The sequence below is a fragment of the Macadamia integrifolia genome, chromosome 10, assembly GCF_013358625.1.
Source record: "Macadamia integrifolia cultivar HAES 741 chromosome 10, SCU_Mint_v3, whole genome shotgun sequence".
NCBI lineage: Eukaryota > Viridiplantae > Streptophyta > Magnoliopsida > Proteales > Proteaceae > Macadamia > Macadamia integrifolia.
Window position 1 is genome coordinate 15,624,504 of NC_056566.1, and position 12,658 is coordinate 15,637,161.

The 12,658-nt window shown below is 41.7% G+C and overlaps 1 non-coding gene across 1 annotated transcript; it reads left to right on the top strand.

Annotated features, from left to right (window-relative positions):
- The first annotated feature begins 426 nt into the window (after positions 1 to 426).
- LOC122092514 lies at positions 427 to 533 on the top strand. The gene has a single exon (XR_006144175.1). It is a non-coding gene; the product is annotated as a small nucleolar RNA R71 (small nucleolar RNA).
- Positions 534 to 12,658: the final 12,125 nt, after the last annotated feature.

Genomic DNA, 12,658 nt, shown 5'->3' on the forward strand with positions numbered 1-12,658 from the left:
TGGATTATAAGTGTTGCTATATGGATTATTCTGATATAAAGCATTAACACTTTTATTGGAAGTGCCCCCAGAAGTGTTGGGGCATTCTTCTGTAACATGTCCAATGGACTGGCACCAATTGTACATCTTAACCCAATTGACTAATGATTGCTCTCTAGTGACAATAGCCTCAATCATTTTGATTAGGCTATCTAAGTGGGCTTCTTTGGCTACTAATCCATCCACAAAATATTCTTTTCCTCCGATGGTTCTTTCACTTTCTTGGGTTGACTCCCACTCACGGCTTTTGTCAACTAAGTTAAGAATTCTCATGCCTTTCCTTCATCTGTAAAGTATGTGAATCCCTCTGGGCACATAGGCTCTATCATTTGTTTAGTTGGGTAATCACTACCCTCATAAATTATTTGGTATAAATGCTATAAGTCTAGGCCATGGTGAGGGCATTCTTAGAGTAGATCCTTGAATTTCTCCATAAGTTGGGAAAATGACTCACTAGGCTTTTGCCTAAACTGAAGGATATTAGTTTTAAGCTTATTGGTCTTGTGAGTTGGGAAAAACTTCTTCAGGAAGGCAACTATGAACTGTTCCCCTTTGATTATGGAATTTGTGGGTACTACAACCACTTCTTAGGTTGGTCTTTCAATGCAAAAGTGATGAACCTAAGCTTAATAACATCATCAGAATGTATCCTCAGAGGTCAGCTCATGGAAGTGGGGCAACATAGTGATGTATTGAGATTTGAGTTCAAAATAATTGCCCTGGGCTTGTGGTAGAACTATGCAGGAAGGTTGGGCTGCTCTAGCAAGGTAGAACCTATCTTTCAGAGATTTAGGTGGAGGGTTTTACTTTTGGTCTAGATCTCCCACAATGAAAGATATTGATAAGTGTATATTTATAGGATTCCTACTTGTTGGATTTCTTCTTTCTAACTGAATCACAGTATTACATACCCACCCAACACTCATGCAACAGGACACTATCCACAACTAAAATAAGACTAGAACAAAAGAATGAAAAATAATTTTTTTATTTTTTTCGCTTTTTGCGAGCTTACCGACAGAGATCCAGGGTTGCTTGATTCCTAAGGGATAGCTACAGAGCAAAACCTGTCTTTACCATACTATGAGGCTTGGTGACCTCTACCGATACAAATATTATTGCAAGTTGTTCTTTTCAGGAATTCAATAAATGATCAAAGAAAAATAAAAATAAAGCAAGCGAAAAATAACATGGAATTGTCTCCCCATCAAAGGAGCCAAAAACTTATTTTTGTATTAAAAGTAACCGCAAGCGTACGGATCAGTGTAGCAAACGGGTCGAACATAAGGAGAGCAGCCACTTTGTTTTAGACTTCTTTTAGTAACGTGAAAGTGAATAGATTGATGATTGTGATCTAATTCTAACTACCGCCCTAAAACACATGCATCTAAAAACGTACTAACCAACACATCTAGGAAAGTTGGAATTGAAATAAAAATTGAACGACCTAACCATTCATCATTTAGGAATTTAGATACTCAAACCGCACAATTAAAAAGCAAATAATTGAAAGTAAAAGTGCTGAAATAAAAAGTACTGAGAAGTAAATAAAAGTGCAAATAAAGGAGACAAAACCAGAGAGAGGCACAAAAGTAGGTTTCTCTACTTAGCCTGAGGGATACACCATAAATAATATGAGCTTCCCTACTTGACAAGAAAGTTACTCTTATAAGGGTTGCTCTACTTAGCTTTAGAAGAAGGGATGCAATATAAATAACAAAAGTAAAAGGATGATTCCATAGCCAGAGAGGGGAAAAGCCAACACATGCATCTAGCCAAGGACCTTGGGGGTAAGGGAAAGCATCAAAGTAAAAGCTTAAATTTAAATCCTAAATTAAGAATGAATGGGTAGCAAGAAGAGGGAATGAGAGGGGAGTGAGAAGACTTATGAAGAAGCCTACTTACCTGAACTTTAATACTCAAACTTGAAAACTTGGTTGAGATTTGAAATACTACCAGCCTTAAAAACCAGATCTGGAATGAACAAAATCTGAAATTGCTAGGCTTGGAGAAAACAAATCTAGAAGAGAAAAGTTGAACTTGAAAGAGATGCTCCACAACTTGTTCTTGTCACCTAGAACTAAGCCTAGAACTAGAAATTAAAATTATTACACCTTTGAATAACTTGAATTGCATAAGCAAATAAACATAAACGACTTTGCATTAATTTAATGAAACTAAATTACAAAAGTGTTTAGATAAAAAATAAAGGACTAAAACTAGAACTAAAAGGAGAGCATAATGAAAACTAGGAGAAGAAGAGAGAACTAGAGGAGAGAAGCAGAAGAGAAGAATGTCCCCCTAGGGCTTGGTCGATTTACTTATATAGGGAATGGGGGAGGGAATGCAACGATTTTAGTTTCTAAAAAGTAAGAGATTTGGACAATTATGGTGATGAGGTGGAAATTAGAAGAGAAAAGAGAAAAAGAGAGAAAATAGGGGAGAAAAGAGGAGAATGCCCAAGGGTGGATCCCTTAGGCGATTTTGTGAGGTGGAGAGGAGAGAATGGAGAAAAAATAGGAGAGAGAGGGAATCCCATGATTTTTCTTCTTTTTCCTTTTTTTTCTTTTTTTTTTTTATTTCCTATATTTTCTCTCTTATTTCCTTCTTTTTCTCTCTCACTCTTCAAACTTGCACACAAATCGCTCCCTTTGGACAATTTTTCTTGCTTTACTTTGACCAATCTTCTAATTTAATGGGAAATCTCATCCATGCCCTTGGTGCTTTAAGTAGGTGGAAAATAGGAGAGAGAAAATCTTCATAAAATCTCCAAAAAGAGAGAATCACCAAAGTGGAGGAGAGAGAGTGTTCAACATCCCATGTGGGTCCCTCCATCTTGTTGGCGTCTAGATTATTCCCCTGGGACAACTGCAGAAGGGTTGGCCTACATCTCGGTTCAGTTCTGGTCTATTATTCTTTTTTGGCCTGAAAAGAATAATCGAGTGTACGATTATCCAAACGAATGTGTACTTTTAATGCAACACATCCATCTTGCTCATAATTTCATCCTCTTTGCAGCTATGAAAAGAAATAGGACCTCGTTACTGTGAAATTGGAGACACGACACCCGATAGTTCTTAAGGCCTTGAAAATATAAAATCTGCAAAAAGAGTGTAAAATCCAATGTAGATCCATTCTAAATATGTAAAAATGCATGCCTTACTACCTAAGATTTCACAAATAAATGTGCTCATCAATAAGAATAAACGTTCTAAAAAGAGGTAAAAGGAGGTAGAAGAAGAAGTCAAAGCAGTAGTCAAAGCAGCATCATTGGAACATCCCCTATAGGGGGTCGGCTACATGGGTCCTTGTCCTCCACTTACTTCATACGTGGTCATAGTAGAATCGATCCCTACTAGCTGCATATCTTTTCATATCATTCGTTAATAGTTAATTTAGGTTTGCCTCTCTTTCTAGCTCTATTTAATTGAAACTGGTCACTCTTTCTTACTGGGGCATCCAAGGGTCTTTGTTGAACATGGCCATACCACCTCAATCGGCCCTCATGGAGCTTGTCTTGGATTGGTGCAACCCCTAACTCTTTTCTATTACAATCATTCCTTACTCTGTCTCTTCTAGTCTTTCTGCACATCCCTCTCAACATCCTCATCTCTACTACACCCAATTTATTCAAATTACTCTTCTTAACTACCCAACACTCCACCCCATACATCATAGCTAGTCGTATTACTGTCCTCTCGAATTTTTCCTTGAGTTTAACATGCATGTGTTTATCACATAGCACACCCGAGGCATTTCTCCACTTCATCCATCCCACTTTAAATATGTAGGAGACATCATTCTCTATATCACCCTCTTTGCTAATGATTGACTCAGATATTTAAAACAGTCACTTTATTGTAGTTCTCACTTGTCAAGTTTCGCTATTTCATAACCTCCTATAGTCTAGCTAAATGGACACATCGTATACTTTATCTTTGTTCTGCTTATCTTAAAACTTCTTGATTCCAAACTTAATCTCTATAGCTCCAGTTTAGTATTAATCCCTTCTACTATCTCATCTATCAAAATAATATCATTAACGAATATCATACACCACGGGACCTAGTCTTGGATGTACCTGGTTAGATCATCCATGGTGAGAGCAAAAAGATAAGGGCTCAAAGCTGATCCTTGGTGTAACCCAATTGTAACTGGGAACTTGTTACTTTGATCTTCTGTTATTTTGACACTCGTCACCACTCCCTCATACATGTCCTTAATTACATCCAAATAATTTAATGAATCTCTCAACTTCCCTGAGACATGCCAAATGAGATCTCTAGGTACTCTGTCATACACTTTCTCTAAGTCAATAAAGACCATATAGAGGTCCTTTTTATGAGCTCTAAATACTTCCATAAGTCTTCTTAGCAGGTAAATAGATTATGTTGTGGATCTCCCTAGCATAAAACCAAATTGGTTCTCCATTATAGTAGTTTCTTCTCTGAGGTGGGCTTGAACAACCTTTCCCCATAGTTTTATGGTGTGACTCATTAGTTTTATGTCTCTATAGTTATTGCAGTTTTGGATATCACCTTTGTTTTTATAAATAGGAACTATAATGCTTCTCTTGCAATCATTTGGCATTTCTTAGTACTCAAAATGTTACACCTGTGCCCTGACTTGATCTAATTTGAACTGTTGTGATAGGTCTCGGACCAAAGATTGGAAGCACGACTGGGTTTTGGCTCATGGCTGCCCATTGCCGAAGGGGGAGAGGTGACCCCAAGTGTTTGTGCATCGCGTGCCAGTCTAATTGGAGGGGGTACTTACCTTCCAACCCTAGACGGTAAGTAACCTGAATCCTTACACATGAATCTTGATATGTACTGAAGTTGCCGAAAGACCCTGAGCACCGCCGAGGGCAACTACCCGCACAAGGCCAGTTGGTGGAAAGCAAGCAGTCAAGACAGACCACAGGAAACAAAGCCACTGGAAGCACTGGGCCTAAATTCTGTGGGCTATTTCTTGTCAGCCAAATAGGCTGGTATCAGGGTTTCGATGCTTGTGGGTTCCTTCACTCACATTGTAGACAGTCTCGGATGATCCCAAATCATCCTCCACATCTTCCTTGTGACGTAAGCACATTGCGGACTTAAGCTGTATTAACCCGATCGGTCTGAATAGAGTCCAACCAAATGGACCCTAAGGTCCAACTTAACACATAAGTAGGAAATGAGAAAATCATTTTCTCATTTTCTCATTTCCTTTGTGCTCAATATAGGAGAGGAGAGAAAGAGGGGAGGAAGGAAGAGGAAGAAGAGGGTGGAAGTCTTACCTTGGTGTTAGCTGCCGCCTAGATGTTGGAATCACTACCCTCTTAAGTGCAATCATTCCTACTACCCTTACTCTTCATTTTAACCTAGGTTAGGGTAGGTATGGGTGTAATCTTAGTGCACAAACCCTCTTGAGGTTGAGGAATGCATGTTCTACCTCCCGAGTGCCATTGCCAAGCTCAAACCAAGCCCGGTGGGCTCCGGTAACAAGAATTGCCAAATGACCAACTAGGGTTTTGGTCATTTGATCAACATATCTCCCAAATGGCTCAGTGGAATTGGAATTTTATTGGCTTAGAATGGTGCTAGGAACATTCTCTACAAATTCTATAGAATAAATCCAGGCGATCGGGCCCGAGCTGAAAAGCCCCAATTCGAGTTGGACAGTTCTGTACTGTCATAGGAAACAAAGCACAGGAAACACTGGGTCTACTTCTGGTGAACTACAGAGCCTTGTGAGCTCTCTACCTCCACCACTGAAAACAGGACTCATATTTCCAGTGGAAAGACCCTATTTCTGGTGGGTGTTTCCGGTGACATTACTGTCACTGGGAAACTTTGTTTGTATCCTTTGGTGGTGACCCAAGTGGACCTCTCCCAATGTTCTCGACACGTATTGATGTACGATTGCCCTTGTGTCTAGGACATTGATGCTCATAAGCCCCAAGACTGGAACTGAGTTCTTAGATTGTTGGCCTTACCTAAACCCTAACACACAGAGATAAACAAGGTGAGGGATGGATTACTTTATTTTTTTTTTGGGAACGTTTATTATTTTAGAATTTGCTCACATGTGTAGATTTAATATGTTTAATTATATTTCTCACATGATGATGATGATTATCATATGTTACATTCTTATGGAATTGATATGAAATGTTTATTGATATGTATGATGAGATCCGGTGTGGCCAAGGTGGTACCAGTACCGTGATGGCATGTGTTTGTTGTATGTATGAGACAGAATCCGGCATCGCCGAGGTGGTACCGGTGCTATGCTTGCCATATGCTTGTTGCATTCATGCATTGATTATGTACATTAGAGTTAGTTATAGTCATGGATTACACCTTGTGGCCGATGTGTTATCGGTATCTTGTGCTCCAGGACTACATTTGGAAATGGATATGCTTTGTGTTTCTGGAGGTGGCATCGGAATACCAAAATGGAAGACCATCGTGTGCATTTGTGCCTCAAGGGAGGCCACTCTATTGTCCATGAGACAATAGGTCCTATCCACATTCTCGAGGCGGCTGTCCATGCTCCTCAATAGTGATGTGGTAGTGTCCAAGCATGGCATAACATTGTTGAGACTATAAGTTCTCGCACCCCTTGTGCCCTGGGAAGTGGAGGCTACTCTGGAACCCATAGCCTGTGGGTTAAGTGGTGGAACACCACCAACCCCGACAGCTCCTCTCCATACTCCACCAGCACCCATTCCAGTACCCACTGGATCGGCTACCCTTCAAATATTAGGTGAGGCACAAGTGTATGGGCAAGGGCAGTAAAATGTACATGGGAATGTGCAAGACCGATGCCAAAACAAGCCTAGGCCTATATAGAGGGCTGGACAGACTTGAAAAAGATGATAGAGAAATTTCAATGGCTTAGGCCCCCATATTTCTCCAAGGTGGGCCAAGATTCATTGTATCCATGAAGATTAATTGGTGGCATGGAAAAGGTTTTAGGCTAATGGGCTGCACCGAAGAGCAGAAAATTTTGTGTGTGGGCTATTAGCTACAAAATAAGTCTAATAATTGGTGGAGTGCTACTGAGTCCATTTTGAGGGCGGGTAACTCAAACCCTACTTGGGCAGACTTCAAAGGGGCCTTCTTTGAGAACTATTTTTCGGAAAGCTTCGTGATAGGAGGGCGAGTGAATTCTCTCAATTGGTGCAAGGTTCCTAGTCTATGCTCGAGTTTCAGCATCGTTTTGAGGAGCTATTCCATTTTTCTCCTGAGCATCTCTGAGGTGATAGGGCCAAGGCAAAGAAGTTTGAGAAAGGGTTGAGGCCAAGTATTGGATCAACCATAGTTGGGTTGAAACTACAGACCTATGCTGGGGTGGTCCAAGTGGCCAAATCTATTGAGGACCGGCATAGAGATAATTTCATAGCACAACAAGGAATGGGAAAGAGGCCAATGGGGTCCACTAACTCCAGGAGAGGTAGCAAGCCCTTTCGAGTGCTTTATATCAACCTAAGTCCAGTACAGTTTAGAAAGCCTAAAGCTAGTCAGACTTCCCAGTCCTCCTGATCTAGTGCCATATATCAGTCTATGGGATCGAGCCCAAGGTGTTTTCACTGTGATCAGCTAGGCCACCAAGCGAGGACATGCCCCCACCAAAGGCCAGGTAATGCACCATACACTATGCCACCTAGGCCCCAGCAAACATATACAGCCCCTAGACCAGCACAGCCCCCACAGGGCCAGAAACCACAGGGCAGAGTATTTGCTATTACCGCAAAGGATGCCAAGGCTACACCCAGTGTAATGATAGGAACATTATTAATATCATTATTGCCTGCACATGTGTTAATTGACTCAGGAGCCTTGCATTCATTTGTGTCACCGACATTTACAAATAGATGGGAATTCCACCCAAGGGACTGACTCAATGTTTGATAGTGAGTACCCCTATATGGAGTGTAGTAGGTCTAAACTATGTATATGAGCCTTGTCCGATGACCTTCGGTGAACATGAGTTGAATGCCCACTTAATCGAGTTGGATATGACCGACTACGACGTGATTTTAGGAATGGACTGGTTGTCCACATACAAAGCCAAGTGTGCTATGTGCAGAAAAGACGATCATTTTTAGACCTCATGATGATGATGAGTTTGTCTTTCAAGGGGATAAGTCCCAGAAACCCAAGAAGTTGCTTGGCTCTAGATGAAGAAGTTGCTAGATAAAGGGTGTCAATGCTACTTAGCATCTGTGATGGATACAGAGATAGAGATTAGGCCATTGACCAAGCTTGATGTGGTGGGAGAATTTTTTGATGTATTTTCGGATGACTTGACAAGTTCGCCCCCAAACTAAGAGACAGAGTTTGTTATAGATCTACTCCCTGGCTCGGCACTAGTGTCAAAAGCCCCATATCGTATGGCCCCCACAGAGTTAAAGGAATTGCAGGTGTAACTTTAGGACCTTTGAAGAAGGGATTCATTAGACTTAGTATGTCTCCATGGGGAGCACCGGTATTATTTGTCAAGAAGGACGGAAGTATGAGGTTGTGCATTGATTATCGGGAGCTTAATAAGCTAACCATCAAGAACCGGTATCCTTTGCCAAGGATAGATGATTTATTTGATCAGTTGCAGGGTGCCAAGGTATTCTCCAAGATTGACCTTAGATCGGGCTTCCACCAGCTCAGGATCAAGGATAGTGATGTTAGCAAGACGGCTTTCAGATCAAGGTATGGACATTATGAGTTCTTGGTGATGTCATTCAGGTTGACCAATGCACTGGCTGTATTTATGGATTTAATGAATTGGGTATTCCAAGATGTCTTGGATATGTTTGTGATCATGTTTATTGATGACATCTTAGTCTACTCCAACAGTGCAGAGGAGTTGTTCACCCGAGGTTAATATTGTAATGCCTGAGAGAGAAATCAACTCTATTCCAAATTCAGAAAATGCGAGTTTTGGTTGTCATAGGTGGCATTTCTAGGCCACATTGTCTCAGACAAGGGTATAGAGGTTGACCCAGGCAAGGTGAAGGCAGCTTTAGAATGGGAGACTCCCAAGAGTGTAGCAGACATTCTTAGTTTTTTGGGATTGGCCAGATACTACAGGAAGTTTATTGAGAACTTCTCCCACATTGCCACCTTGATGACCCGACTCACATGAAAGGGTGTGAAATTTGAGTGGTCTGATGCTTACAAAAAGAGTTTCAAAGAGCTAAGGTAAAGGTTGGTATCAGCTCCAGTTATAACTATTCCGACCAGTACAGGTGATATGGTTGTGTATAGTGATGCCTCCAAGCTGGGATATGGTTATGTATTGATGCAGCACAGGAAAGTCATTACTTATGCATCCCTCCAGTTGAAGGATTATAAGAAGAACTACCCCACCCATTATTTGGAGTTGGCAGCAGTGATTTTTTACATTGAAAATCTGGAGACACTACTTGTATGGTGAGAAGAGTAAGATCTTCAGTGACCACAAAAGCCTCAAGTACTTCTTCACCCAAAAGGAGCTCAACATGAGACAGAGGCGTTGGTTGGAGTTGATGAAGGACTTCGACTGTACTATCCACTATCACCTAAGAAAGGCCAATGTGGTACTGATGCACTTAGTAGGAAATCCCAATCATTGACTCTTGCATCACTGACCACCAATGAGCATCTCATAGAGGAGGCAAGGAAGCTAGACTTGGAGCTATTAGTAGAAGGTGTCACCTTGTCACTATCGGCATTGGTGGTACAACCTAGTCTAGTGGATGGGATCACTCCAGCTCAGAAAGGATAAGAGAGTGCTAGGAAGGAAACCAAAAGGACCTAGATTTCTCTATAACTAAAAGAGGGATTCTCAAGTTCAAAGGGAGGTTATGTGTGCCTAGTGATGGTGATTTGAGAGATACAGTTTTGAGAGAGGCACATAGCTCTCCATACTATATTCACCTTGGCAGCACTCAAGGCTCCTACTAGTGGAAAGGAATGAAGAATGATGCGGCCACACATGTGTCTAGATGCCTCACATGCCAGCAAGTCAAGGCTGAAAGACAAAGGCCCCATGGTTTATTGCAGTCACTACCTATTTTGGAGTGGAAATGGGAGAATATGACCATGGACTTCATCTTAGGCTTACCTCGCACACAGAAAGGTATGGATGCCATTTGGATAATTAGGGACCGCTTGACCAAGGCAACTCACTTTATCCCAATCAAGGTTACATTTTCCATGGACAAGCTAGCCAAGTTGTATATTGACAACATCATCAGGTTGCATGGTGTACCAGTTTGCATTGTCTCTGATCAAGTTCCTAGATTCACTTCCAAGTTTTGGACATATGTACAGAAAGCTATGGGTACGTAGTTGAATTTCAGCATAGCTTTTCACCCCCAGACTGATGGTCGGTCAGAAAGAACTATCCAGACATTGGAGGACCTACTTCAAGCATGTGCCTTAGATATGAGTTATAGTTGGGATGAGCACATTTCCCTTATTGAGTTCTCCTACAACAATAGTTATCAGGCTACAATTGGAATGTCTCTATTCGAGGCACAGTATGGCAAGAAGTGTCAGGCTCCACTCTATTGGGATGAGGTTGGTGAATGGCATATTTTGGGTCCGAACTTGATACAAGCTACTAGTGAGAAGGTGAATGAGATCAAAGAGAGGATCAAAGTGGCTCAGTCCAGATAGAAGAGCTATGCAAATGTCAGAAGGAAGTATCTAAAGTTTAGAGTCGGAGACAAGGTGTTCTTACGGATCTCCCTAGTTAAAGGGGTGATGCGGTTTGGAAAGAAGGGAAAGCTTAGTCTGAGGTTTATGGGAACATATGATATACTGGAAAGGATAGGACTGATAGCTTACGGGGTTGCTTTACCACCAGATTTGGAGGGTACACATGATGTCTTCCATATATCCATGTTGAGAAAGTACATCCCTGACCCCACTCACGTCTTGACTTACATACCCCGTGAGTTAGACAAGGATTTTGCTTACGTGGAGTATCCAGAGAAGATTGTTGATTGGAAAGAGCATGTTCTCCACAACCACACCATTTCCTTCGTCAAGGTGAAATGGATGAACCAGTGGGAAGATAAGATGATGAAGTAGTATCCTGGATTGTTTGATTTGCCAAGTCTATTCAATTTCAAGGATGAAAATCTTATAAGGTGGGGGGAATGTTACACCCGTGCCCTAACTTGGTCTAATTTGAACTATTGTGATAGGTCTCAGATCAGAGATCGAAAGCACGATCGGGTTTTGGCTCATGGCCACTCATTACCGAAGGGAGAGAGATGACCCCAAGGGTTAATGCATCGCATGCCAGTCTAACTAGATAGGGTTTGTACCTTCCAACCCCAGATGGTAAGTGACCCGACTCCGCACACATGAATCTCAGCATGTACCAAAGTTGTGGACAGCTTGCTGTCAAGCTGTCTTGACCATAGGAAACAAAGCCACCCGAAGCACTAGGCCTGAATCTGATGGGCTATTTCCTCTGAGCCAAACAGGCTGCTGTCAGGGTTCTGATAGCCATGGGTTTCACCACTTGCATCATAGACAGTCTCAGATGATCCCAAATCATCCTCCACATCTTCCTCGTGACGTGAGCACATTGCGGACCTAAGTGGTCAGGTTCTCGGGCTCCAAAAGCCATATTAACCTGATTGGTCTGAATAGGGTCCAACCAAACGGACCCTAAGGTCCAAATTAACACATAAATAGGAAATTGGGATTTCATTTCCTCATTTCCTTTGTGCTCAACATAGTATAGGAGAGAAAGAGGAGAGGAAGGAAGAGGAAGAAGAGGGTGGAAGTCTTACCTTGGTGCCGGTTGCCGCTTAGTTGCCAGAATGCTACCGGAGGTAAGTGCAATCATTCCTACTACCCTTACTCTTCATTTTGGCCTAAGTTAGCCTAGGTATGGGTGTAATCTTATTGCACAAACCCTTTTGAGATTGAGGAATGCATGTTCTACCTCCCCAGTGTCGTTGCCAAGCTCAAACCAAGCTTGGTGAGCTCCGGTAACAAGAATTGCCAATTGACCAACTAGGGTTTCGATTATTCGATCAACGTATCTCTGAAACGGCTCAGTGGAATTGGAATTTTATTGGTTTAGAATGGTGCTAGGAATATTCCCTACAAAGTCCATAAAACAAATCTTGACAATCAGGCCCAAGCTGGAAAGCCCCAATTTGAGTTGGATAGTTCTGTACTGTCACAGGAAACAAGCCATAAGAAATAGTGGGTCTACTTTTGGTGGGTTGTTTCCGATGAACCACAGAACCTTGTGATCTCTCAGCCACCGCCACCAAAAATAGGACTGATATTTCTAGGGGAAAGACCCTGTTTCCAGTGGGTGTTTATGGTGACAATACTATCACTGGGAAACTTTGTCTGTATCCTTTGGGGGTGACCCCAGTGGGCCTCTCCCGATGTTCCTGACACGTATTGATGTACGATTACCCTTGTGTCTAGGACAGTGATGCGTATGAGACCCGAGACTGGATTTGAGTTTATAGATCGGTGGCCTTATCTGAACCCTAACACACAGAGACAAACAAGGTGAGGGATGGATTGCTTTTTTTTTTTTTTTTTGGGAATGTTAATTATTTTAGAATTTTCTCACATGTGTAGATTTAATATGTTTAATTATATTGCTC